Below are 25,742 nucleotides of genomic sequence, written 5' to 3'. Positions count from 1 at the left end.
TATATCTGGGTAGGAATGCTTGGCTCCTCCCTCTGGGCTCACATCTCCCAATGGGATGCTGTAGTTCTTATCAGCCATGCAGTGACATTCAATAGCTGTTATCAGCAATGTCCCCTCCCAGGGAGGTGTGAATGTGGTTACTCAGAGGCAAACTGCCCACTTGACAAAGGTAATCTGCCATACAGATGGGAATAGAAAACATCTTGCATTGCAGTCTTCAACACAAGGACTTCAGGCTCCTTTTTGCCCATGTACACCTGGCACTGGTGTACTGCTTACACAGATATGTGCTGGCATTTAATCTATGTCAGATTATATTTTTTTCCTCCCTTTCTTTAGAATTTTGGAGGTGTGTGAACAGTCTCAACACCTTGCAGCAGATGTCTGGGTTCCCAGAAAAGTATTGCTTAGCCTTTCCTTGCAGATCCTCATCTGCAAAAAAAGAGGTAAATAATTCAGGCATAAGTTAAAGGAATATCATGAGGATAAACTGCTATTTGAAAACTGGTTTTGGAAGTGTTTTAGCTGCTTGGGATCTTTCTGTTCCCAAAGTTCCAGGAGAGCCATTCTGGATGTATGCATTTTGTGATTTATTTAGCAGGCACTTCCAAGCAGTGCTGAGCTGCTGCAGTGAGCCAGAGCTGAGGAGGCAAGCTTGGGATGGCTGTTTTATCTCCAGGTGATGGACAAGATCTCTGCTTCCTTTGTGTTTTCTGTGCCTGGGAATGTGTCAGCTCCTGGTGTGAGCAGAACCATCACTGCTGCACCAGCCAGAAAAAAGCCAAGTGTAGGCAGCTGAATTTCAAGGGGGGAAGGCACTTTCCAAAGGAAGTGTTTGTGGGAATGATAATTTCCTGGTTTTTGCAAACATCCTTGTGCTCTGGATTTCATTCTGGAGCCCACCCCAGGCTTGGATCTTCTGGGTCCAGCCAAGGCTTTCTGCTCTCATTGCCTGAGCATCACCCTCTGCAGTGCTGGTCCCCAGGTGGCCCTGCCAAGTGCTCAGTGTACCTGCTGCTGGCACTTTGGAGTTCTTCAGATGTGACTTTTCCCAGTGTACAAACCCAACTGGCAGAGACAGATCTCATTTTCAACTCTTGCATAGTTTTTAAACATTTACATTGAAGTGGAGTATTAATGATCTAGTGGCTGTTCCACACCAGGGTATAAAGCATTTCAAAGTCCTGCAGGCTGCTGAATTTTGTATGGAGGCAGGTTGAGCAGATCTTTAATTGAGCTCCCAGGAAAATCAGGAGAGCCTGGTGTGGCTTTTGGAGTGGCTTTTCATTCTGAGCTTTGTGTCTGGGAAATGCAAACACTCCCAGCACCCTCATCTCCCTGGCATTGCAGTTACTACAGGATATGACTTAATGAGAAGGCAAAGAAAGGTGTTTGCAAAGCCTGATGTGATATTTAGCTTTACCTTTTCCTGAGGTTTGCCTTTAACTGTGTTTATTTTTGTGAGGAGGAAATATTCATGTCAGAATATGCAGGAGGTGTTGGTGCTGAGCAGGCTGCTGCCCCAGGGGTGGTGTGTGCCTGTGTCACTGTTTCTGTGATAAAACTCACCCTATTCCTCATGCACAGGTCAGCATTTGGGGTTTTTGGAGTCACCCTGTACCTGCAGGCTCTGAGGGGATCCTGGGGAGCAGCAGGCCTGGGGTGTCCTGCAGTGTGTGCTCAGCAGCTCTGGGATTCATTTATCACCAGATCCATTTATCAGATCTGCTGCATTTACCTTGTTCAGGAGTTGCTGACATGGGGCCTCTGTTGTTCAGTCTGGTTTGTGTCTTGCTGATGCCAGACACGTTTGGGTAATTTAGTGATATAATGGTATTTCAACTTCTTTATCCCTAAAAACCAAACAAAAGCCTTCTTACCCAAAAAGCCCTTCAACACCTACATTCAAAGAAGATGTTTTTGCAAAGAGAATCCCTTGGAAATCCCTTGGTTCTACAGTTTCTATTGTAATGCTTTAAACAACTAAGTGTGTCATAGAATCACAGAATGTGCTGGGTTGGACCCACAGAATCACTCAGTCCAATCCTTGCTGTTCCCAGACCCCTGAAAAATCCCACCCTGGGCATCCCTGGGAGCATTATCCAAACCCTCCTGGAGCTCTGGCAGCCTCGGGGCTGTGCCCATTCCCTGGGGAGCCTGGGCAGTGCCAGCACCCTCTGGGTGAGGAACCTTTCCCTAAAATCCAACCCAAACCTGCCCTGGCCCAGCTCCAGCCATTTCTGTGGGAGCTGTCATGGGTCACCAGAGAGAAGAGAGACTTTTATTCACTCAGTGTGTCCCCTCTGTTTGGGCAGCACTCTGTAAATGCTGAGTGGTGTCACACCCAGCTCACCAGCAATAATCCAGAGCATCCAAGGTGTTCCTTGGCTCTGTCCCCTCCCTGCACACCAACCATCCTGTTTACAGAGCTCAGCTATCTCGGGATCTTTTCGGGTCACTGCGACCCTGAGATTGTTAAAAGTCTCTTTTCCCAGCCTGGTGCTTGAAGAAGGAGTCAGGGCTCTTCATTTCTCGCTCTCAAGGTTGTTTATTGTATCTTAACTATAAAATTCTTTCTCCTGCCCTGCCCAGGTCCATCCAGCAGGACAGTTCCAGGCACTCTGCCTGCCCCCAGGGCAGTGTTATGTCTTTATACTAAAACCTACCTGTACAATGTTTACAATTACTTTCCAATACCCATCACCTGTGTTAGACAGTGAGCTTCTGCTCTAAACCAATCCAAAAGTGCCACCATCACAGCAGAAGATGGAGGCCAAGAAGAAGGAGAAAGGCTGGACACACCCAGATCCCTCCATCTTGCCCCCTGAACCCCCATACCAAAAACCCCAAAATCTACTTTTCCACCCCGTGATAACTTCACTGTTATTCTACCTAAACTGTTGTGGCTGGCTGACCTTCATCTAAGGTTGGTAATTTGCTCCACAGGTCATAATCAAACCCCCAGGTGTTCTGGGCTCTGTGCCGGGGTCTCTGAGCCCCCTGGCAGGGTCCTGGCTGTCCTGGACAGCAGAGGGATGTTCTGGGTTCCCACAAGGTATTTCAGTACCACAGGCATAAATCCACATCTGCCCTGCAAACAGAACTTTTTCCTGGATCAGACAGAGATTGACAAGAATTTTCCTGTTTGTTCTGCATCCCTTGCTGCTTCCCATCAAACCAGAGAGCTGAGGGAGGCAGAGGTCCTGCAGGAAAAGGAGTTTGTGATCTCCTAAAGAGTGAAAAGCAGCATGTGTACACAGGGGACAGCACTGCTCTGCTCAAGTGGGCTCTGCTTAGATGCTGTCAGATCTGGAGTCTTTAAGCTTGGACTTATTTTACATGGAATTCTTCAGGGTTTTGGAAGAGGGGGAAAAAAACCCACCTGCTCTCTTGTGGAACTCAGTGCTAGACAGCAGAAAAGCTGCTGTGTATTAATAAGAAGCTGCTCCCTTTCTTCTTTGCTCACAGAGTTTGCTCATCTCATGTTGATTGAGCTGTGACTCTCTGGGGCACCCCTACAAACACAGCCTCATCCATGGGAGTTATCCTGGGCTTCCCTTGTCCCATCCTCTCCCATCCTCTGCACACCTGGGCACAGGGAGTGGTACCTGGTGTCTGCAGGATGTCTGAGCCAGCTGGCAGGGTCTGGAAGGCAGAACCTGCTCTTCCATGCCATGGAAAACCCAGATTTCCCAGTGTAATTCGTGATTTCCAGGATGTAAATGTTCATGGGATAGCCGGCTTTCAAAAATGAGCCTACAACACAATTTCTGGTTAATGAAATATTTCCCTCCTGCTATCCAGCACAGGCTCAGGGATTTTTTGAGCCTTTGGAGGAGCTTGGCTGCTCTGGCCTCAGCCCATCGTGAGTTCAGGGCAGTTTGGGTGATGGGGGAATGATTTGGTGAATGCTGCACATGTAAATCCCATCACTGGTGCCTGGATGGATTAGGAAATGGAACCCTGGTGGAAACAGCTGTGGTGTGGTGGAAGCTGCTCATTCTGCTGACACACAGGATGCTCAAAAACAAAGGCTTGTCCCCCAAAGTTTCCAGCACTGCCATGTAATCTTCTCCCCACTGAAGTGAATTGTTCCTGTGGTCTCTAATGGGAGTTGTGTGGCTCACTCCCCTGCTCTGGGCTTTGAGGAGCAAGCAGGGGTTAATATTAAAGCAGAGCCTGCTGCTTTAGAAATGGGGGAAAGTAGATGCAAATTACTGTGAATGCTAATTGTTTCTATTTGAAAATTCTTGTAGTGTTTTTCTGCAAACACTGCCATTAAGTAAGCATTAGGTGGATGGCTGAACTGCTTGCAGAAAATCTCCTCAGCCAAGTGTGGAGGGGCACGGTTGTGGTTGCATAAGAAGATGAAAAATGCATGTGGAGCCTTCTGGTGTCTCATGTACCCTTCCTTGGGAGCTTGGAGCTGTGCCTGGCACTCAGGGAGCAGCGTGGACTTGAGGCACTTGTGGAGAAAAAGGGGAGGAGCAGATTCCTATAAATGTGTGTGTATCTGAAATCCTAGTGTGGGGAGAGCATCTGGAGTAGACAGGGTCAGGGAAATAACTCCTTGTTACACCAGACACAGGCAGGCATCTCTCTGAGCATTCCCACTGGCTGTGCTGCCAGTTTTGTAGCCATCACTGTGGCTTTTTGTGCAGCCAGGGCCTGATCCCATCCTTTAAAAAAGTGAGGATTTCTTCATTGAGCAGCAATCCGAGGGTGCAGCCCCAAGGGATGAGCACGGCTCTGGGATCACTCATCCAGGTGGGAAGGTGCAAACAGCTCTGCCAGTTCCCCAGAACTTGGGTGCCATCACCTTAACCATGAGCTGCCACAGCCTGTTCCTGTTCCTCTCTCCCTTCCCTGCTCGCTGGGCTCAGGTGAGTGCAGTAACTGGATTGCCAGGGAAGCAGGGTGGGTGCTCTGTGCCATGCTGCAGCCCTTTCATCTGCATGGAACCTTGGCAGCTGTGCTGAACCCAGCAGAGGCAGGAGGGCAGCTGCAGGGTGTGCTGGGGAGCAGTGGGGAGAGGGACAACAGGGCTGGATCCCTCCCTGTGCTCAGAGTCCTGCCAGGGTCTGTGGGGTTGATGTGTGTTCATGTGTGTTTTACACCTGTTCTCATGTGTGTGCATCTGTGTTTGTGTTTTACACCTGTGTTTGTGTGTTTTACCCTGTGTCCATGTGTGTGCACTTGTTTGTGTTTTACACCTGTGTTTGTGTGTTTTACCCCGTGTCCATGTGTGTGCGCCTGTGTTCATGTGTATCACACCTGTTTGTGTTTTACACCTGTGTTCATGTGTGTGCATCTGTGTTCCTGTTTTACACCTGTGTTCATGTGTTTCACACCCTGTTCCTGTGTTTTACACCTTGGTCATGTGTGTGCACCTGTGTTTGTGTTTTACACCTGTGGTCATGTGTGTGCACACCCCGTTCATGTGTTTTACACCCATGTTCCTGTGTTTTACACCCGTGTTCATGTGTTTCACACCCTGTTCATGTGTTTTACACCTGTGTTCATGTGTTTTACACCTGTGTTCATGTGTTTTACACCTGTGTTCATGTTTTACACCTCCCCTGCTCACCTGGCAGCCCAAGCCCAGGGGCTCTTTTCCTGCCTGACACAGCTCCCCGCAGTTTAAGAGGCAGAGGCAGGTGATGCTGTGCTGTAAAATGCAGATGTGAGGAGGGCAGCAGCTCAGCCCTGAGCTGTCCCTGTGCCCTGGGTGTTTCAGCTCTGGCTGTGTGCACACCAGTCAGTCTGGCCAAGTGCCAGGGGGTTTGAGTGCCATGGTGTGTTTGCCTTCAGCTCTTTGTGGTTTAGCGGTGAGTTGGGTTTTTTCCTTGCTGCTGGGATGTGGTGAAGGGAGATGTAGTGGGTTGATCACCAAAGCCTCTCTCTCACTCCCGTCTGCATGGAAGAGGAGATGTAATGAAGGGTTCATGGGCTGAGATAAGGTCCAGGAGGGATCACTCACCAAATGCCATCACAGCCAAAACAGGCTTGAATTAGAGATATTAACTGAATTTATTACTAACAAAGCCGAAGCAGGATAATGAGAAGTGAAATAAGACCTTGAAAACACCTGCCCTCACTTCTCCCTTCATTCCAGCTGTACCTCCTCCCTTCAGTGGTGCAGGGAGACAGGAATGGGGGTCTTGTCCAACCCTCTTCCACTATCCCTGCTTGCTCCAAGCCCCTCCTGGAAGAGGGAATTCCCTGCCTTGTGTCCCTTGTTTGCTGCTCCTTTGGGATGGTGCAGTTTTTGTCCTTAGCCAGCTGGTGCCATACACATCCCAAACCACAGACACCTGCTTTGTTTAAGGCAGGAATTTCACAATCAATAACTTTTTATTTGATCCTAGGCTTCTTTAATCTTATTGCCATAGTCTCAGATTAACATGAGAATTAGCTTTCAGGGACTGATGCGTTTGCTTGTATTTATCCTTTTGTTTGTGTTGACAGATAATCCTATTACTGCTCATCTTGGTAGTTTGATGGCTGTGATTGCTTCTATTACTGATGTCTGGCTGTAAACCTGTAAGCTTATCTGAGCACTTGATTATACCTTTGGCATTGAACACCTCTCCACCCTCCTGAGGAGTGGACAGGATGAGTATGAATATTCTTGACATAAATACTTGTGAAAAAGAAAATGACAAAAAGAAAAGACAGAAGCAAAAGGCACATAAGAATTCAGGGAAATATTGCTTTGACTTCAGAGAGTTTCAGATCTGTTAAAATTGGATATGGAATGGCTGGAGCTCCTTGCATTGTGTCCTTTTAGTGAACTTTGCCTTGTTCTGGGTATCGAGAGGTGTAAACCATAGTAGAAATGATGGAAAGGAGCCCAGGCCTGTTGGGTTGCCTCTCCTTTCTCCCTGTAAGAACAAATTATCACTGTGCTCCTCCCTGTCCTGTTTTGCCCTCCTTGGTACAAATTCTGTGTCACTCCCATTGAAGCTTTATTTTTGCCTTTGTGGCTTTAATTTTCTGTGTTGGAAATCTGCAACCCCTGTATGACCAAAGCTTGTGGTGATTCCTGCAAGGGGTCTGGTCATCAATAAACCAGTTAGTGCAGCTCAGCTGAGCCCCAGCAGCCCATGGCCACCATACTGTGGGACACAGCTCTACTCTGGGCACCTGGAACAGCGGGAATTACCCTGGGGAAGCCTTTGCCACTGGAGCTGCCACCTGGGCAAGGAGGTGGCTGTGTGTCCCTCCATCCATGGATCCATCCATCCATCCAGCCATGGGTCAATCCGTCAATCCATCCATCCATCCATCCATCCATCCATGGGTCAATCTGTCAATCCATCCATCCGTCCATGGATCCATGGATCCATGGATCCATCCATCCATCCATCCATCCATCCATCCATCCATCCATCCATCCATCCGTCCATCGGTCAATCTGTCAATCCATCCATCCGTCCATCCATCCATGGATCCATCCATGGATCCATCCATGGATCCATCCATCCATCCATCCATCCATCCATCCATCCATCTATCCATCCATGGGTCAATCCATGGATCCATCCATCCATCCATCCATCCATCCATCCATGGGTCAATCCATGGATCCATCCATCCATCCATCCATCCATCCATCCATCCCTCCATCCCTCCATGGATCCATCTCTCCATGGATCCATGGATCCATCCATCCATGGATCCATCCATCCATCCATCTATCCCTCCATCCATCCATCATCCCCCCATGGATCCATCCATCCATCCATCCATCCATCCATCCATCCATCCATCCATCCATCCCTCCGTGGATCCATCTATGCATCATCCCTCCATCCATTCATCATCCATCCATCCATCCATCCATCCATCCATCCATCCATCATCCATCCATCCATCCATCCATCCATGGATCCATCCATTCATCATCCATCCATCCATCCATGGATCCATGGATCCATCTATCCATCCCCATCTGTCATCCCTCCATCCCTCTCTCCATGGATCCCTCCATCCCTGTGGTTCCTGGAGCAGGACACTGCCCCAGTTCCTGGCAGCCTTGGGAGGAGCTGGTGCCTGTCCCTGCCTGCCTGGGCAGAGCTGCCTTGGCTCAGCAGGAGTGGCAGGGAACCTCTGGAACATCAGCAGGAGGATGCAGACGTGCCCTGTGGGACTGCAGCAGGCACCTGCTTCTCAATTAAATTAAATTAATATGAGGGAAAAGAAGTTTTGCGTGCAGGTTTGCAAATACAGGTCAGTGGAAGGTGAGCCAGAGGCTTTGTGGTGAGGATTGAAAGGTGTTCCTGGGGTGTTTCCCTCTTCCCCAGAAAAGCAACCTAGATGGAGCTTCTGGGGCAAGGGCAGGTGGTGGAGCAGAGGCCACTTCTGAGGAGCCTCTCACTGTGTGTGTGGCAGGAGTGATTCTGAGCTGTGACACTGTTTACTGAAAAACCCAAAGCTTTAAACCATAAAAAATCCAAGACATTTACTTTAAATGAGCTGCAAAGCTTCCTGAGCTGTAGAAACCAAAAAGGGCATTTGTCAGCTGATGGGTCCATCCTGCATGTGCTGTCCCAGGTTAAATGCATCTCCTGTGGGAGGGGAGTGGGTCCTGCCCAGGCTTCCATGGAGCTCAGCCTGGTGGAGCTCTGCCTGTCAGGATCCCCATTTATTTTTGGGCATCTTTGTACTTCCTTGATGTTTTTCCACTGCTTGGAGCTGTAGAGACCCCTGGAAGGATGGGCTGAGTGCATGAAGCCTTCAGAGGCTGAAAATCTGAATTTGGCTGCTGCAGTGCTTGTCCTCCAGCAGCCTTTTGTCTCTTCGGATTTCATGTTTAAATATTTTTATAATAATTTATAGCCTTCATCACTTGAAAGCAGTGAATTTTCTTTCTTCTGTCTGGACTGATTGTTTGAGAGATGTTAAGAAGAGAACTAGTTTTGCCCTTATGTACCTGCTGTGGCTTCACCCAAAATTTAGGCTGTGATTTATAGAAATCAGCAAGTTTTTTTAACTAGCCAAGGCTTCTGACAGCTCTTTTTTGTATAGAATTTTATTTTCCTGAATAGTCAGTAGGGTTGTTTTATTCCCTGCTAAACGGCTCTTATAAATATCAAAAGAGTCATAAAAACCCTTATAATTTTTTTTTTTTATTGATTCAGGAAAAATAAACCCAGGACTTTTACTTAAAGGGTAATCTTAGAAAATAGTTGTGGTTTGGCTGGTTTTTACAGGAGTGTTCTTAAAGGAGCCAGCTTGAGGCACCCAAATCTCACAGAATGTGCTGTTTTGTATTACTGATCCAGCTGGAATTAGTCAGAAATCACTGTCACCTGCACCCCAAAATACACAAATGCATCTTGAAGCAGCCTCTGGGCTTGGGATCTGAGAAATGGGATAAGGGAGGGACAGAAAAGAAGGGAGTGGAGTTATTCAGATGGCTTTTGGATCACTTCATTCTCAGATTACTTAATTTTATTCTTTTAACGTAATCATTTGACATTCCCTTGGTTCAGCCCTTTGGATAATTTGGTGTAAAGTTTCAGGGACTGGGTTTTCAGGAGGGTTTAGAAGAAAGTGGTGACCATGGAAAGAGATGTCAGCAGAGGAAATAGCAGAGGAAATTCAGCTGCTGTCATTTCACAGCAGAAAGTGAGCAAGCAGCATCTCCTGTTACAGCTCTCAGCAGAACACTTCTTGTTCCATCCCTGACACCATTCCCCAGCTTTTCCACAGAAATCTTCTCCAGAGTGTGCCTGCACAGCTTTATTAGTAATGAAGGTGGGATTTTGGGGGGAATGGGGTGGGTTGGGATGGATGGGGTGTGACAGGAGGGATCCTTCTCCCTCCTGAACCATCACAGGTGTGGGATTGGGATTTCTGACAAGCAGAGGAATTTGAATGAATAGATTATCAATCTTGTCAAAAGGTACCTTGTTAACCATTACAGTTTGTTAATTTATCTTCCAGGGTCTTTATTTAGAGGTTACCTAACAAAAATGGGAAGTTTCAAATATGCTTTGAAATGATTGAGCAGGAAAAAAAAAAAATTCCAATGGTTTTGGTTGTAAAGAGCTGTAAAGCCCATTTTGGTCCAGGGCAGGGACACCTTCCACTGTCCCAGCTGCTCCTGGCCCTGGGCACTGCCAGGGATCCCAAAACATCACATTTTAGCCCAGATTTAATTCTCCACCCCTGTGCTGTGCCTTGGTCCCTTTGCCATCCTCCCTTGTGTGTGTGCCCAGTGTCACACTGATTGTGACCCAGTGATTGTGGTGATGGTGCAGGTGCTGCAGAAACCACATCCTCATCTGCTTGTTAGAACTCTCTTTTGGTTTTTTTCTCTTTTTAATGGACTAATGCAGCAAGAACACATTTCTCTCTGTTTATTTGCTCATGCTGCTTTATGGAACAAGGCACACTGAACACACCCATTTCTTCAAAATAGGGAGCAGCAACTGTTTTTTGCATAATTTCTAAATCCTCTGGACACTAGTGACTTCAAAAGAAACCCACAACAAAACCACCCAAAACCCCTCTATAAAAGTAAAAGACAAATGGAGATACCAGACTACAAAAGTATTCTGAATAATTGGGGATTATCCTTTAATTTCATGAGTTGAGGAAGAACTAAATCTTTTTCTTTTTGTGCAAATTCTGTATTTCACCCGTGATGATGATTGCTGGTGCTGGGGATTAAATGCTGAGAATTTCTTTTAAAAACTGGGCTGTGGTACCTGTGGCCCTGAGTGAAATCACAGAAGCCAGGTGGGAGCTGCTTTTGGTGGAGGAGGTTTTGGGCTCCTTAACCTGGGAGATGCTGGGGTGAAGCTGATTCTGGGAAATTAATTTAAATTTTTTTTTTTTGGGTTTAATTTTCCCTGCTGCAGCCTTGTGTAGCCCAGATGCATTGTGCAGGTGTAGAGCAGCTCCAGGAAGCAGAGAATGGCATGTTCAGAGCCATTGATGAGAACTGAGGTTACTTTTAATGTCTTGTACCACAAGTATTTCGTGTATTTTTCGTCCTTAATGGCATTCAGGCTTGTTATAGGAATTAAGCACTGTGAGTTAAAATAACAAATCTGCACTATGCTTTGCTGGGTTTTAAATCAAAATGGCATTCTTTTTTCATGAGCCCATAATCCTTTCTTTTATACAGTTTGATGCTAGCCAGCTCTTGCTTCCTGAGGCAGAACCATTAGATATCAAAAATATAATTGCTCTCTATATGAGTGCTCCTTTGTAGCCCAGCCCTTTCATGTTTTGAGGCTGCAGCACTTTTATTTCTTTAAAAATATTCTATTAAGTTCTTCTGAATTGTGAATCCCAGCCTCCACAGGTAAGGGGTCAGTGCCCTGTTGGGAATCAGCAGAGAAGTGGAGGTTCATGGTTAGGATTTGCTTTTTGGTGTGGGAGTTCAGCTGGAAATGGTGAAATCCAGAGACAGGAGACTGTAATTATCCCATCAGTGCCAGTTGGGAGTTAATTAATCTATAGTTCCCCACCTGGCATCCAAAGTGGAAACTGTTTTGGGTGAGGGAGAGAATAGTAATGGCTTTTCTTGCACTTGCCTGAGTGTGAGGTTTGCAACGCACAGATGCTGGAATCTATACAAATCTATACATTGCATTTATTAATGTGCTGCAGGAGCTCTGCTCTGCCTCGTTCCACACAGAGATCCGTGGAGGTGTCTGATTTGTGTGGACAGGTGTTTTCAAACCCCAGGGGGCCTTTTTTGTTCCTTGCTTCTTTCCATTCCATATCTGTGATTAAAAGCACTGCAGGGACCTGCACAGCAAACCCCCCGCCCATCCTTCTGTCCCTGGGGAATTTCACATCCCTGGGGGAGGAGAGGCTGGGGGAAGTTCAGCTGACCCGTGCTGGACACCAGCAATTGCTCCCCTCTTGCTGAAGGTTATGATTCTGAAAGCCCAAGTACACACAGACATTTCCTTTAATAATACAAACCCGTTTTCTCTGTCTGCCAGAATTGGGAGCGTCTGGTGGTTTCCATGGAGAAGGATATTTCTTACAAGGCCCAGCTATTTTTGCAGACTATTTTGTCATGTATTTGAACTTGCAGTCTTGTGCCATTTCTGTTCTCCTGCTCCACGAGCAGGGCAGGGAAATGCAGCCAAATTCCCATTTAGGAGCAGCCAAGGCTCTCTGTCCTGGCTGGTTCTGAGGGTCAGGGTGCTGGTTTTGTGCTGTCCCCTGGTTTTACTGTGTTTTCAAGGAGAATCCCCGTGCAGGTGGGAGAGGTGAAGCTTCTCCTGCTGTGCACCAGCACAAAGAAGCTGCTCAGACCCCAGGAAATGTTCCTTGGGGAAAGGTAATTTCACTGCTGCTGTTTCCTGTTCTAAATTTTGCATGGTCTCAGTTTGTTTTCCAATTGACAGCTTGGCTTTCTCCAATTTTGTAATTATGTATAAAGTTTTGTCTAACAAATGCCATTTCTTCTTGCTTGATTCCGCTAATTAGAACTTAAACTGTGTTATTGGTCCTTCAGTGCTTTCTTCTCATTGCTGCAAGAAGAGAAAGCTCAGAAAAACGTGCCTAGACAGCATCCTGTCTTTGCAGCTCGTCCCCTATTGCTTCAGTGTTGTCCACTACAAGTTTAATTACTGTGTGAGAAATACTTTTTCTCAAGTGGAGCCAAAATCTAGGATTTAAGCCAAAGTAAATTAACAGTTCTCAGAAAACCTGGAGTCCCAAAGCCAAGAATTTCAAGGCTTTTAGGCATCTCTCTGTTATTGGCAGGCATCTCGTGATGTCATGTGGTAGAACAAATGGACACCCAAAAGCTGGAGTCAGCCTTGTGCCAGTTTAGCAGGAAAGATTAAAACTGATTTAATTTAGGGAGGCCAAACTGAAAATAATGATTATCCACAGAAACGGTGGGGTTATTCCATGAGCCATAGCTCCTCTTCTCCATTAGTGGCAAATTTCCAAGCTCCATTCTCAGTTCCTAAATTTGCACTCTAGTTTTAGTTTTTTATTTTGAGGGCAGAGGGGACTGCTTATTTGTGAAGTTGTATTTGATTAATTGTATTTCCAAATGTGTTAAGTGTAGTACTCTCTCTTTTTTTTCCTTATTTTTTTCCTTATTTTTTCCCCGCTAAATTGTCATACTACACAGACCAAACATTGAATTTGGTATAAAATCACTGGTGTTCAAGGACTTAGAAGGAAAAGAGCTATTGGCTGATGGAGTGAGGTTAACATAACATTTGAGGAGAATTCCTGATGATGATTTTACCTGGTGTGTGCAATCAGGAGGGCTCTGTGTGTGTGTGTCTGTGTGAGTGTGCTCAGCACAGAGCTGATAATAAGAGTCCCTCTTTGTGTCTGGTTCCTGCAAATACAAAGCCCCGAGGAAGAAAGGGAGCTGTGCTGCTCTCAGGCTGTGCTGGTGGCTCTCTCTGGGGTGGTCACACCAGGTCCTGCACATGCAAACATTTGGGATGTGCTGGGCACACAGAGATCTGGGTTCTGCACATGGGAGAGCTCTTGGGAGCCTTGGGGGCCTTTTGCTTCATGGAATCCAGGCTGGTTTGGGTGGAGGGGACTCTAAACTCATCCCACCCCTGCCATGGGACACCTTCCCTGGCCCAGGATGCTCCAAGCCCATCCAGACTGGCTGGAGGGGCTAAAGGCAGCAGGGCTGGAGTCTCCCCCCATTCCAAGCACCCTCCCCTTGGATCAGGGTCTCTCCTGCAGCACAACCCTGAGGGATGGAGGGGTGGGGACTCCTCTGCATCCTTCCCTCCTCTCAGCACCTCCTGTGTGTGCTCAGCTCCCACCAGCCATGGCTTTGCTGTTCAACACTCCTTGTGGCAGTGCCAAGGTTCAGAGGCTGGAGAGGCTTTGGGGGCTGAACAAATCCATCCTGCCCCGTGGGCACCAGCCATGGCAGAGCCACCCAGGCACTTCCAGGGTGCCCTGAGCATCACCTGGGCACGTGCCACCTGTGTCCCTGGGCCAGGTGTGCAGCCCTTGCATGATCCTGTCCTTGCTCTGTGTGCTGAGGTGTTCATGGATGTGTGTGTGTGCTCTTGTAATCATGATAATTAAAAAAAAAAATGGGAATCCTGTCCCTGAATTTGTTTGTTGAGATCTGTGTCCTGTTGAAGTGCTCAAAGAAGTGCAAAGCAAGTCCTGATATATCAGCTTTGCCTCTTGGGTGCTGGGAGAGTCACCCAGCAGGGAAGGTGGAATGGCAGCATCCTGCACCAGCCCTGCCTGGGCTGGCAGATGTTCCAGATGTGGGCATTGTCCTGGGCTGGCAGGTGCTCGAGGTCTCTCTGGGTGGCACAGGCTGTGCTGTGTGTGATTCCTGCACTGCTGCCATCCCTGGTGTGTCCTGCGTGTCAGGACCTCACCATTTACTGGTGGGCAAATGGTGTAGTGCGAGAGTGAGGAGGGGAGCAGGGGCAGAACATTTTACTGTTTATTTTGTACCATTTTTGTAACATTTTACCGTTTATTTTGAATGATTATTCAGGTGTCTGTTCATTGTCACAAAATGCCTTTGCTCATGCAGGAGAGCAAGGTGGGCTGAGGCTGAGCCCCCAGGAAGGGGAGATGTGTACCTGTGTGTGTCTGTTCACCTGATAACATAAAAGATGCTGCTGGAGGAGCTTGCTGGGTGTAGCTGTGACAGAATCCACGGAGAAAAGAGGAATCGTGTATTACAACCAATGTGACTGACTGAGTTCCTTGTTTTGATGTTTGCTGTGGGTGTCAAGGATGTATAAATGCAAACAGCACATTCATAAATTATTTTGCGTTGCTGGTAGCTTTCTGAAGAAAATAATTTGTAATGAGCTTCATTTATGCAGCAGAAATAAAGATGGGATTAGGCGAATATTGAACTGTAAATGCACTGGTGATTTTTGGCTTTTGTGAGTAGCTCAGAGAATCTCATCATCTATCTCTGCTCTGATCTTGAATATGCAGAGCTGGCTGTGCCTTTCATGCAGCAGCTATTTTAGTGTGCAGCAGTCTGGCCTGGAGTGGGGTTGGTGAGCTTGGCAGCAGCACCTGCCTGGGCTCTCCTGTGGTCCTGCCGTGGCTCAGGGGCTCTGCTGGGCTCTGTGAGCAGAGCCTGGCCTGCAGAACCCTGCTCAGCTCCCTGGGCTGGGCTGGGCTGTGCTGGGCTCTGTGAGCAGAGCCTGGCCTGCAGAACCCTGCTCAGCTCCCTGGGCTGTGCTGGGCTCTGTGAGCAGAGCCTGGCCTGCAGAACCCTGCTCAGCTCCCTGGGCTGGGCTGGGCTCTGTGAGCAGAGCCTGGCCTGCAGAACCCCTGCTCTGCTCCCTGGGCTGGGCTGGGCTCTGCTGGGCTCTGTGAGCAGAGCCTGGCCTGCAGAACCCTGCTCAGCTCCCTGGGCTGTGCTGGGCTCTGTGAGCAGAGCCTGGCCTGCAGAACCCTGCTCAGCTCCCTGGGCTGTGCTGGGCTCTGTGAGCAGAGCCTGGCCTGCAGAACCCTGCTCAGCTCCCTGGGCTGTGCTGGGCTCTGTGAGCAGAGCCTGGCCTGCAGAACCCTGCTCAGCTCCCTGGGCTGTGCTGGGCTCTGTGAGCAGGGCCTGGCCTGCAGAACCCTGCTCTGCTCCCTGGGCTGTGCTGGGCTCTGTGAGCAGGGCCTGGCCTGCAGAACCCCTGCTCTGCTCCCTGGGCTGTGCTGGGCTCTGTGAGCAGGGCCTGGCCTGCAGAACCCTGCTCTGCTCCTTGGGCTGTGCTGGGCTCTGTGAGCAGGGCCTGGCCTGCAGAACCCTGCTCTGCTCCTTGGGCTGGGCTGGGCTCCTGGTTTCACCCTCAGCCCCCACAGGTGAGGAGCGTGGGCTGCGGGGGGGGGTCCAGTGCCTCCCACACCAGGAATTGGTGTTGGCAGGTATAGGAATAGGAACAGCAGATGTTACACCTGCAGATTTTGCCTTCCAGGTCTCCTGCTGGGATCTGTGTGCTCTGAATTCCCAGCAGTGCTACCTTTGAGTGGCTCCCTTGTAGGATGTGGTTTTTGGCCAGACTGAAAGGTTTGTGTGTGGTGAGCTGGAGTGTCTCAGCCAGCCTTGGTGTGTGTGAGGAGTGGCTCTGTCCGAGGGGATTTACTCTGTGCAAAAGCTGAGAATGTGCTTTGGCAGCCCTGGAGCTGCAGGCACCCCTCACACCCCTGGGTAACCCTGCCATGGGCCATGGCCTCACTGACAGCTCAGCTCAGGGTGCACACAGCTGCCCACATTGCCAAGCCCTGCTTTTGCTGCAGAGGAAGGGTGCATCAGCTCATTTTTGGAGTCTGTTAGATGAGGAAATGTGCTCTTTGCTGCTGCATTTTAACGAGGCTGCTGAACCCTTGGGTGATTAGTGTATTGGTGCCACAGCGTGCACGGTGCTGAGAGCACTTACAGCCCTGAGCTCAATTTCACACAGGTGCAGACAGCAAATATTTTTTCTTAGCAATTTCAGGCTCACACACTTAGAACGAACTCAGCTATCTTCTCCATTTGTCTCTTTGTATCTGCTGTGCACGATGGCTTTGGAGGGACTGGGGTTAGTGACGAGCCATGTGATTTGGGCTGAACTGCTTGAATTCAGCCCAACCTGTTGTGTTCATGGCAGTCAGGTTCACTGAGGAAGCAGCTGCTTAAACTCTGCCCATACCCCTGACCATTAAATGTGAGGGGCTGAGTCAGGAGCTTTGGTGTTGGTTTCACCTGCTGGTGTAATTTTTCCAGGTCTGATACAGGGCTATTCAGAGTGAAGAAAAGGTGGCTCTGAGGAGGGCTCAGAGCCTCTTCCAGGGCCTAAAGGGGCTCCAGGAGAGCTGCAGAGGGACTTCGGAAAAGAGCATGGAGTGCCAAGACAAGAGGGAATGGCTCCCACTGCCACAGGATAGGTTTGATGGGATATTGGGAATTAGGAATTGTTCCCTATGAGGGTGCTGAGGCATTGGCACAGGGTGCCCAAAGCAGCTGTGGCTGCCCCTAGATCCCTGGAAGTGTCCAAGGCCAGGTTGGACAGGGCTTGGATCAGCCTGGGATGGTGGAAGATGTCCCAGCCCATGGCAGGAGGTTGGAATGAGATGAGCTTCAAGGTCCCTTCCATCCCAAACCACTCTGGGTTCTGATTCCATGATGACCAGTGACATTCTCGATGCCTTTTCTTTTTTAATGAGCTAATTCTTTAGCTTGAAGGTCTGCTTCATCTTATTTAGCCTTTTTAGATTTTGCAAAACAGCCTTGCCCCTTGTTGAGCTGCCTGGAATTGTACTTCCACTTTAATTTAGTCACCTTGAAAGAGGACTGCCAAAAACAAAGGCAGGATTCAGTGATACGGATCAGCTTACACCAAATCAGCATTGTTGCCTGAGAATATCTCTTGCAGTGAGAGGAGCTTGAAACCTGCAGGGTGTCTTTTTATGAAAAAAGCAAAATATATACTTATTTGTATGCATAGACCACCTAGGGGAGTTTCTTTTGAATTTTGCAGTGTTTTAAACACTCATTGATGTGAGTGCTTATTGCAAAAGCAAGGACAAATAAGATGTACAGTAGCTAAAGGGCCATTTTTGCCTGGAGGTGCACAGGAGAGGAGTAAACAGGATTCATTAGAATCAGAGGAAGGAGGAACAGCTGTGGGGACATGTCCCCTGCCAGCACAGAGGCTCAGGACCTCACTGGTGGTGCAGTGTTGTCTTACACCTTTTAATATTTGCCAGATTAAGGTGCTGCCTGAGCTACACAGGGTGCAGGGTGGTGAGTGCAAGCTGATAAATATGTCTGCATTTCTTTGTTGGGTGCTTTATATCTGATGGTTTCTCTTCCCCTCATTGATGTCCAGCTCTGGGATATTCACAGACAGCTAAAACCAGTTCTAGGCTTGGCCAGCCTTCCTGCGGTGGGACGGGCAGGACCAGGCAGAGTTGCCCAGCCATGGTTGGCTTTTGGGTTGACTCATGGAGCAGAGGAGTTGTGTTGCAGACATCTTTTCATTAAAAATCCTTTCTTAGTATTTTTCCTCCTGAGAAGCTGAGAGGCCTCAGAAACAAAATGTAAACAATGGTTATCTGCTGCTGTGGGATGCAGCAGGTGCATCTGTGATTGCTCTCATGTGGATGTTTGTAATTAATGGCCAATCATGGCAGAGCTGGCTCTCTCTCTGTGCAAGCCACAGACCTTTGTTGATTCATTTTTTTCTATTCTTAGCTTAGCTAGCCTTCTGATGAGAACTTTTTCTTCTATTCTTTTAGTGTAGTTTTAATGTAATATATATCATAAAATAATAAATCAAGCCTTTTGTAACATGGAGTCAGATCTACATCTCTTCCCTCTTCCTCAGATCCTGTGAATACCGTCACAGAGTTGCTGTTTGTGATGTTCACAAGAACGCCTGAAACGTGATCAGAACGGAGGAAAATAATGAAATCTGGACTCTCATACATCTTATTGCATAGAATACATCCTTTATAGTTTTTGGGCAAAGTTTTATGTCTCAGTTTGCACAGTGTAAGGGAATAATTGAATTACTGAAGTCTCAGAGAGAGGAAATGGAAGTGCAGGAATTTCTGAGCACAAGGTGTTGGGTACAACTTATGGAAATAAGGTGGGAGGTACCTGTGGCCTTTTAGGGCCTATTGTGACCTTGGACCATTTAATTTCATTTTCTAGGTGCTGGTGCAATAAATTTTAGGCAGAAGTTTTTATCTTGAGGGCTTGCAGTGTTGCAGGTTTTCTGTGCCCAGCACTCCAAATTGGAGCTGGCTCTAGGCTGGGTTGTAAGAAGCTTTTAAGGCTTGAGTGGTAGCTCAGAATTCATTTGATATGTATTCAAAAGCAGCAGGAGGAACTGTTAATTCATCATATTATGGGTGCTGATGTGGTGTGGGAAGGTCACTGTGCAGATCTCAGCACCAGCTTGGCAGGGAGTGAGGAGGTGACCAGGAAGTTTTGGTTAAGTTTATGAATAGCCATTAAATAATTGGATATTAAACCAATATCCTGGGAGCTGGGAGGCTGCTGTGTGCCCAGCTACCCTTCCTAACTGGGTGTTTGAATTTTGAATTTTACTCTCTTCCCGTGCAGGTTTCTGCTAATGAGTTTAAAAGCACCTGTGAGCCTTTCCTGCAGGTGGGAGCTTCCCTTCCCCTCCTCTCCCAGTCTGTCATTCAGATTCATGTCTGAAATCCTGGGATTCTTCCTGAAGCTGGTTGAGAGCAGTGCTGCCATGGTGTGGGATGGGTTTGCTTTCACTCTGAGGGGGAGGATTGTGGGCTGGATGTATCTTTATCTTTATATCAGCTTTGTACCAGTCAGTGCTGGCATCCCCTGCATCCAGGCATCATTCCAGCCTTTCCAAGGCTCTGTAAGGGGATGATGTCCCTGCCCCATTCCCCCAGACACTTAGCCAGAGCAAGCCCTGGAGTCCTGAGGTTCAGGATAATGCTACTATTATTTCTGGTGCTCACTTTCTCTGTCTGGTGTCTAATGCATCTCAGAAGCTCATTATTAATCTCAAAAAAAAAAAAGAAAAAAAAAGTGTCTCTATTTAATTCACGAACTGTGAATACTAAATATTTCAGATTGTGTTTTGTTTTTCGTTGTTGTTTTTTTGAAGAACTCAAAAATTTCAAAACATCTAGAGGGCTCCTAAGGAATAGCATAAAACAAATAAAAAGAAGATGGGATGGAGGGAAGAAATCCTTCCCTGTGAGGAAGGGAGTGCCCAGAGCAGCTGTGGCTGCCCCTGGGTCCCTGGTGTGTCCAAAGTTGTTTGGAGCTTGGAGCAGTGGGATGGTGGGAGCTGTTCCTGCCCAAGGAATCTTCAGTTTCTCACCCTGAGGTTTTTTTGGGAAAATCCTGCTCCCAGGAGTAGCCTGGAGGTTGTAGAAGGAGCTGTGGATTCCCAGGATGGGCAGTCAGGGATGGAGCCAGGTGTCCTCCTGCAAGAACAATCTGCCCTTGGGGCTGTCAGGTGCTGTAGGGGTGGTTCTTTGAGTTGTTGTGAAAGATTTGATTTTTCCTGTTGTTTTTCCTTAACACCGTGCTTTGTGGAATTGATTCCTCAGCTCCTTTTCCCGGAAGGTGCCATCACACCTGAATAGACCTTTCAAATTCAGCTCCCTTGAAAATAATGGAATTAGGCTGCGGTGTTGTTCCCGTTTAGGAAATCAATCTCTTTTTGAAAACCCTTTTTGGGGAGAGCAGAACTACCTGGCAGAGGGCTCTGGCTTCCCTTGCAGAATTCCCCTGCTCTGGTGGGCATCCCTCGGTGTTCCCTTCCCTGCTGTGGGGAGATTTGCTGTGATTTTGGAGCTGCCATTTCCTCAGCAGTTCTGTGCTGCTGCCTCTGTTAGTATTTAATGCTGATCTCTCTCCACTCTCCCTTTATCTCTCCTGACATTTCTGTCAGGCCCTGGACAAACAGCGATGTGCTGGGGTTTTATTTTCGGCAGCGCTCTCCACCACCAGACTGCGTTTCACAGCCATCCCCTGTGCCAGAGCTGGGAAAAACTGCTCCTCTCTTCATTCACAGAGCTCATTACTGCTGCTGGCTCCTCGTGGCCTCTTTCCAGAGCTTCTGAGTCCCTTCAGAGCCAATTCTCTGCTTTCCCTGCTTGGACACCGAGGCGTGGGGATGTCCTCGATGATGTGATGGTCCATGGAAAGCCATGGGTTTCTTCTTGACAGTCCTGAGTGGTGAAATATTGTGTTGGCTGCTTTGCTTTTCTTATTTCCCCTCTTGGTTCTGCTATATTTTTATATATATATAAATTATACATATATAAAATAAACAAGGAAGTTTCTGTAGAAAATAAATCGTTGTTGAGAGAGGGCAAAATGACACTAAATTGGCAGCTTTACAGAAGGTATGATGCCTTTGATTGATTAGTTGTCAAAGAAATGTAATGTACTAAACATCATGAAGATTAAGGATGTGAAGATGGTTAAAATTCAAGTTGCATAAGTGTTTGGTGTTAGGTTTAGAGCCTCTTCCAGAATTTTAATTTTGAAAATGCAAAGTATTTGTTTTATGCTATTCCTTAGGAGCCCTCTAGATGTTTTGAAAATTTTGAGTTCTTCAAAAAAACAACAACAACAAACAACAACAAATACTTAGTATTCACAGTTCATGAATTAGAGACACTTTTTTTTTTCTTTTTTGAGATTAATAATGAGCTTCTGAGATGCATTAGACACCAGATAGAGAAAGTGAGCACCAGAAATAATAGTAGCATTATCCTGAACCTCATAATTACTCTCAGGGTCTGATTTTATATTGTATCTACTGTTCATGAAATAACAGCAGCATGTGTTGGAAAGGGGCTTTTCACAGTGACATGTAGTGATAAAAGAAAAGGGGGAGTGGCAGGGCAGGGATGGATGGGATGGAGGGAAGGAATCCTTCCCTGTGAGGGTGGCAGGCCTGGCACAGCGCGCCCAGAGCAGCTGTGGTGATCCCTGGTGTGTCCAGGGTTGGATGGAGCTCAGAGCAGTGGGATGATGGGAGGTGTCCCCAAGGAATCCTAAAGTCCCTTCCTACCCCAACTGTCCTGTTTGATTCTGACAAGAACCCCTCAAACCTGTGTTCCCTTCCTGCCCCACCCCAGTGAGCATCCTGCTGTCCCCCCTGAGAGCCTTCTCTGCAGACACCACAGTGCTGTTCTCAGTCATCTCTGCTGTGATGCTGAACAAGTGAAAAAAATGAAATGCCCCGGACCTGACAAGAGTTCAGCTGGTGACAAATGACTGTCACACTGACCAGTGTAGGCTGCTTGTTCCTATTCTCCTCTCCCTCCAGAGTGATATTGAGCTGGACTGTGAGCTGAAATCATCTCTGTGTTCAGTGCTGGCACCAGCAGCTGGGCCTCACTGTCATCACTGCCACCAGCTGCACTTGAGGAGAGACCAGGGAACACATTTCCAGAGATGCTGGCAGGTGATGGGGACCTCCAGGCTGGTCTGACCACGGTCATTTGTCAAAAGCTGCACCATTTGCAGGGACTTTGCCTCTGAAAGCTGCCCTGGGTTAGCCAAGGTGAGGTGATGACAGCTCTGCTTTTCCTTGTGAAGACAAACTGAGAAGTTTCAGGCAGGAATTTTTTTTGTTAGGACCTGCCAGTGCCAGCAGGGCTTTGGGTTGTCCACAGACACATCTTGCTGTGAAAAGGCCCCGGGTGAACTTTAAACTTGGGTTTGCTGTGGCTGTATTTATTTTGCTGCTCTGAGCTGTATTTTGCTTTTCTCTTGTGAGTATGGGGGGATGAGGATTTACCTGCAAACCCTCTGCAGCCCTGTCTGGGTGTTTCATGTGCTGCAGACCTGGCTGTGGGTGGAGGAGCCTGTCCATGTCCTGCTCCCAGCTGTGCCATGGAACCAATATTCTCTCAGCATTCTCTGTGCTATTTTTTCCCTGTCTTTTACCTTTAAAGTTGGATGTTGATCATCGCTGCCACTTGTGTGGTGGACCCACAGTGCCACCAAACCCTCCCACGTCCCCCAGGGGTGTTTAACCCTGCAGTCAGACCCAGTGCTGGCCTTTCCCCATCCTGCAGGGGCACAATGAGCCAGATCTGTCCCTGCTGCTGCCTCAGCCTGGGGTTTGTAGGCAGCTCCTCGTGTGGTGTCTGGAGTGAGTTTGTCAGAGCAGCCTTGAGATGAAAGTCACTAAACTACAATAGTTTATAAATGGGGAGCTCCAAGGTATGGCTTTTAGAAGTTCATTTAAGAGCATGGCAGCTCTTTAAACTGATTTCAGTAATGAATAATTAAAGCATAAAGTACAAGAAAAGTAAATATTTCATTGAAATGCTAAACAGAAACTATAAAATCCGTTGAAGACAAAGAAAGCTTTATTTTTTTCTTCTTCTTTCCCCCAACTTCTTTTCCTGCATGGAGAGCCCTGGTCTGGACAGGAGGAATATTCCAGGGGGGAGATGGAACCATCAAACCCCTGCTGGAGATTAGAAATTCTTCCTTACCTTTTTAACCATCCTCCTCTGAATTGTCCTTCCTTGGTTAACTTGTGTGTATAATGATTGAGTTAATACCCAATTTATTCCTTTCCTGGAAATGTTTGTGGACTTGGTAATCACAGAGGTTGGGAAATCTCATAGCTGTTCTAGTGAGAGAAAACTGTGTCCAAGCTCCAGTGCTAAGCTGTGTTCAGCAGGAGTTAAACGGGACTAAAGCAGATGAATATATGTGAATACATGGACTTGTGTGTTTGCCATTAAAATTAATAAAACCTTCCTTGAAAATGGCTGGTTAAGAACTGAGTGTCACTAGGTAGTAAATAAAACAATGAGGCAAGTCCTTTGAGTAATTTTTCCAGATTCACTCTTACCCCCACCATGTTCTGGACTCTTACAAAACGTCACAACAGCTTATTTAGGGTCTCTGTGGTTAGAAGTCAGGTTAGATATTGGTTGGGGCTGTGTTTATTAAGTGATTACCAAGGGCTGTTCATTTCCAGGAGGTATCCCAGCAATCCTCACCAAAGCCCAGCAAGGATGAATGGATAATTTGTGTAACTGGGAGATCAAGAACGAGCATTCAAGGTTGATGAAGACCTAATTTCCATTTAAAAACGAAACCAAACCTAATCTGAGGCATTAGAAACAATAAGGGGGATGCATTAAAGGGTATTTATAGGCAGTGTTAGTCTTTATTCTGCATTGAAGCTGAGGGGGACTTACCTTGTACCTCAGGCAATGACAGCAAAATCAGATCCAAATGTCACTGCTGCCATGGGGTCTCTGTCCATGACAGAGTCACCTGTGAGTGGCTTCTCCAGCTCTGGTTTTCCTGCATTTCTTGTGTTTCACAAACCCACAGAGTGATTACCCAGCCATGACTCTGCATCCCTCCCAGGGCTGTGTGGGTGATGTGCATCAGGTTCCCAAAGACCCAAATCCTAAAATTGTTCCCAGTCTTTTCTGAATGATTGTGGAGCAGAGCTGCTCACTGATCATTGCTGGATTAGTCACTGTGCCTCTGATGTCAGAGGTTGTTTGGGATTAAATTTAATAGAAGACTTGGCTTTTGCAGCATCCTATTTTTTAAGTGCTTGGATCCCTGAGTGGAACCCTAAATTTGGGTTAAATACAGACTGCTTGGAAGGGTTTGGCTCTGGATAAGGTGATTTTTTTTTTTAAAGCCTGGAGAATCTGGAGCACCTTCCAGAGTTGCCCAGGCAGGAGAGGACAGCAAGGACAATTCTTTATATCCAGAGAGATGCTGGGCACAGAGCTGGAGGGATTGAAGGTGTTGGACTCAACACCTTGGGGCATGTGACAATGAGCTCAGGTATCTGCAGATTTAGGGGCTGCTACACCTGGGGGTTCTTGGACCAGATGAGACCAATTCCTGCCCAGCCCTGCCCTGGGCACTGAGCCCTTGTCTCTGCTCAGCCTCTGAGCTGCTCCATCAGAGCAGCCACCTGGGAGTTCTGGATATTGGCTGGTGCTTGTCAAGCACTTGAAGATTAAATATGCGGCGTTGTGAACAAGTTTTTGCTTTTCTTGTATTGAGCTGGGATACTGAGGTGATGAGCATGGTGTAAATATCTGGAGAGAGGAATGCTGAGCATAGTAATTTGTATTGATCTCAAAAGCTAACAGGCCTTTCTACAGCACTCTGCTTTCTTGGTGTATATTATGGCCGTGTAATAACAGAGTTATTATTTCAGGAGAAGAATCAGGAGGAGGAGGAGGAGATTATTTAGAATAATAATCTAATATAAACTAATTATATAGAAGTATATAATATTTATAGAGTATATTAATATTGTATATAATATTATGTTATATATTTTATTAATAATAATATAAACTAATTTTGGAAAGAATACCTAATTTGGTTAAAGGTGAAAACTAGTCCAACTTAGTGTGGGATCAATATATTGTGCATGTCTGAGCATTTCTTGGCTCTGTGGAAACAGTGGTTTACAGGCTAATGTTTTGTTTTATTTATAATGACCCTCTGCTTAGAAGATCTTTTAGAGTTTGTTTTGGTTTTTTGTGGTTTTTTTTTTTTCTTTATTTAAAGGCTGGCATTATTAAAAAAGCAGTCTAAAAACAATGCTCCCTTATCCCTGAGATAAGCTTTTTATAGATGTGATTTTTTTCCCCCCTAAACAAACAAAGCCCCCTAATTATAAAGGATTGCAGCTCTCAGATAGCACTGGTATGATTTAATTTGCCACTTGCTGTCATTATCTGAGTCATTCCCAGGGAAGAAAACACAGGGAGTAGTCCTGGATGTGCAGCAGCAGGACTGATGCTGCTCCAGTTCACTGTGGTAGTGATTCTTTGATGGGTTTGTCCCTTATGGATTCAGTACACACAATTCCTGAAGTGTTTAGAACATGTAAACCCTTTCAATCTGAGGTATGTGAGCAATTCTTCAGTTACTAGTCCTGCTCTTTTTTCAATTTTTATTTATTTTTTAAATCTGTTGCTATCTGAAGTGTGAAGTGTTTTGAACTGGCCTATTTAAATGGTCATTAATGCCTTTTGATGAGCTGAAATACAATATTGCAAAGCCCACTCTGCCCTGAGAAATGGTCAGGACTGGATTTGCTGCAAACATTTGGCAATGGGATGGGGATTTTCAGCCCTGCCTGGGATGGAAATAGTCCCTTATTAAGGAGATCCTTATGAAATACCTTGCAAACCCTGGTGGGGAGTTGGTGTTCCTCACAGAGACACTCTGTGGTGATCACTGAGCAGCTGTGCTCGGATTCCTCTCAGCACAGTTGTGCCTCAAC

This window comes from Ammospiza caudacuta, chromosome 14 (genome assembly GCF_027887145.1).
Source record: "Ammospiza caudacuta isolate bAmmCau1 chromosome 14, bAmmCau1.pri, whole genome shotgun sequence".
NCBI classification, from domain to species: Eukaryota; Metazoa; Chordata; class Aves; order Passeriformes; family Passerellidae; genus Ammospiza; species Ammospiza caudacuta.
This window is presented reverse-complemented; position numbering follows the sequence as displayed.